A 3,168-nucleotide genomic window follows, 5' to 3' on the forward strand; every position below is an offset into this window, starting at 1 on the left:
GACTGTGTAGCAACGATGTGTTGAGTGGGTGTGACACGAATTAACATGATCACGGCAGTGTCGTGGCGACGTTTTTAATGAGGCTATAAACCTCGTCCTTGTCGATGGCGAAGGCGGTCTGCAGCACGTCCTCGGGCAGGGGAGGCTTGGCGGCGAACAGAGCGGGGGCGACCTGGGAGGTGCCCGGGTTCTGGCTGTTGAGCGCGGAGATAGCGAGGGCAGGCTTCTTCTTGTCCGGGTTGATCTGGAAGTGGACGAGGCCGCGGGGAAAGACGAAGAGATCGCCCTTGTACAGGGTCTGCTGGAAGAGGGTGTTGTTGGTGGTGGAGACGAAGCCTACCACAAGCGTGCCCTCGGCAAGGAAGAGAACCTCGGTGGCACGCGGGTGGACGTGTGGAGGGTTGAGCCCACCATTGGGCGCGAAGTCGATGCGGGCCACGGACAGGCCTTGGGTGTTGAGTCCAGGGAAGGTAAGGGCCGACGCCAGCTGCACAGCGGAGCCGAGCGCCTTGTTAAACTGGCCTTGCTGGCGAAGCAGAGGAGAGGCGAAGTCCTTGGCCTCCACTTGTTGGGGATTCTTGCACAGCAGACCGTTCACGGTTGTGATTCTGGCCGCCTGCGCCCACTGATCAGCCACGCAGAAGTCCTGCAAGGGGTCCTCGTCCGCCGCCTCAGTGCGAGATATCGGGTCGACGAGCTGCTGCGCCAACGTGATAGCTACAATTAGCATAGCAAGCTTTAGTGATGATGCCATGGATACAGTATCGCGTATGGTGAGTCAGGACGGTAGGTATGAGAAAGCAGGGGCCCGAATGGTTCTCTACTAGGTAATTAACCTCTTCCGATCAGCGAATACTGTATAAACAGATCACGCTTTTCAGCAAGCACAAATGGGGCTTTCTAACGTCTAGGAGTGAACAACTGCTGCGCCGCTGATCGAATGGTGGGAAGATGGAGCCCTCGATTGCATATAAGTAGTACGAGCTAGATGCGTGGATAATCATCCGTGTGCCAGGTCATGAGCTTGTTTACCAGGTCTTTCATGCTCTTGTGGATCCAATCACGCGGGGAGGTTTTTCGTCGCAAAGCAGGTTTTATCTGGCCTGATTAACATTAAAATAAGAGACTCTACGTTTCAGCTAACGTGTATGCAAAAAGTATTTTTCTAATGTAAAATACCTACGAAGTCGTCCTTCACGCGTTCATGGAATGCTTCCAGTCGCTCCAGCCTATGACTTGGTGGAGAATCCTTTCTCATCGGCTTTCTTGTCACACGCGTAGTTTAATGAAGTTTTCCAACTTCTACGATGTTTTCCAAAACGGATAGAAAACATGTTTTCATGAGCGTTGCCCGTTTATGGTAATGGCCACTACAAGGTGTGAGCTTGGGGATTTTCATATTTACATCATTAATCCATCTAATATTGTGACTAATAACATAAACTAATGTTATTCTTGTAATGTGCAAGACAATGCAATATAACCCAAGACTTGCTAGATAGAATGTAGTGAGATGGTCTAATAAACCCAAGGTCAAGAGTTCCATTCTTATGGGCAAGAGTATTCCACAATGTAACAAGGTGATGTAATCATAAGGGCCTGCCAAGGTAAAAGTGGAGTCTAAGTTCAGATATAATAACCACATGGGAAATTTACATAGGAATAGTTATAAAGGTGCTAAAATAATAGAGAAATTTGGATAGATATTAAGAAATGAGCTTCTTAAATTACACATATCAAGTTCATCTTTTGCTCAGTCTTATTTGGTTTAGGAATTTTCTCAACAACTCTATTTGTGTGTGTGTACACATGTGCATAGATATGTGCAACTGGAGAATGGGCTCGAGCGATTCACTACATATATATCCTGTATATCACGTGAGTTCAAGGCTTGTTTATACATAGCCTTATTTGTTAATTTTTCTTGAATAAAACCTAGGGAGTTCAATTTATAGAACATGTGAGATACCATGTGAATTCAAAGGAATTGGTATTTTACTTAGTAAAATTTAAAGGATTATATTTACAAAATGGGGTTTTCAATTATACTTTGGAAAAAACCCTAATTTTAGTAAAGTAAAACGAGTCATTTTATAGCCTTACAACACGTAGAGAATTGGTGCTTCTTAATACCCTTTCAGCATACATTATACAAATTATTTTTAATAGGTGCATCCTCGAAAATAAAACACAACCCTTATTTATTCAATCTATAAGTAACTCCTTTATATGACACCAATCTATATATTAAAATAGTATTTTTAGAGCACTTGTTTTGAACCCATGTGATACACAAATATATTCAAGAGTAGCCACCTCAAGGGGATGGGCAATACATGTGTAAGCTACACATGGGTACATATTTATATGTGTGTATAGACACGCATATGTATGGATGTTAAAGATATAACCTTTCCAAATACCTATGCATGTAGGGATATATACTCATGCATGCATACTAACAAAATAGTTATCAAGGATGTTTAAAAGAAGTTCAAAAGATTTCTATAACTAAGTTTTCACACTTGCAAGAAGGCATATTCTAAAATAGTAAAGTAGTTGATTGTAATGCAACTCTATTACACTACACGCACAAGGTTATTTGAAAACAAATGATTAGGCATTTAACTTTTGTAAACATCAACCATGTGTGCATATGGGAAAGTGAAACAAGCTTAATAAACTTGTTTGATAGAGACCTTTGCATTGTACACTAATTAGACATCTTTTTCTTTGAAGATGATGCATTAAAACGATGGTAATTGTGAAATTTCATTGATAATATCATATTTACGAGTGAACAAGAAAAGTAGCACCACATTATCATATGCTAATGAGATCCTTTAAGACATGTCTTACTTGCCCTTGTGCGCAATGTATACAAGAATGTAAAACCAAACCCACACACAAGTGAACCCTCCTCACTACAACACATCCTTTGGCAAGTATAGATTGTAATTACTATTTAACTTGTACGAATTTGCTCTTGTTAGTGGGGTTTCACTTCCTAGCTTGAATGCAAGAACTAAAAGCTTAACACCCGTACACTAATGGAAGTGTATTTACCACTAGTGTGTGGCTTCTATGACATTGGTTGGATTTCCTAGATATAAGACCAACAATGGTAGCTCCTTTTGCATGTTTTAATAGCACATATTGTGGTATGGC

General features: G+C 41.7%; 1 pseudogene; it reads right to left on the reverse strand.

Moving 5' to 3' along the window:
• Window positions 1-49: 49 nt before the first annotated feature.
• On the reverse strand, window positions 50-925 carry LOC148034845 (germin-like protein 8-2 pseudogene; annotated as a pseudogene).
• Between the last annotated feature and the right edge of the window lie 2,243 nt (window positions 926-3,168).

The sequence above is a fragment of the Lygodium microphyllum genome, chromosome 6 (assembly GCF_053477565.2).
Source record: "Lygodium microphyllum isolate KBCC chromosome 6, Lygodium_microphyllum_v1.1.10, whole genome shotgun sequence".
NCBI lineage: Eukaryota > Viridiplantae > Streptophyta > Polypodiopsida > Schizaeales > Lygodiaceae > Lygodium > Lygodium microphyllum.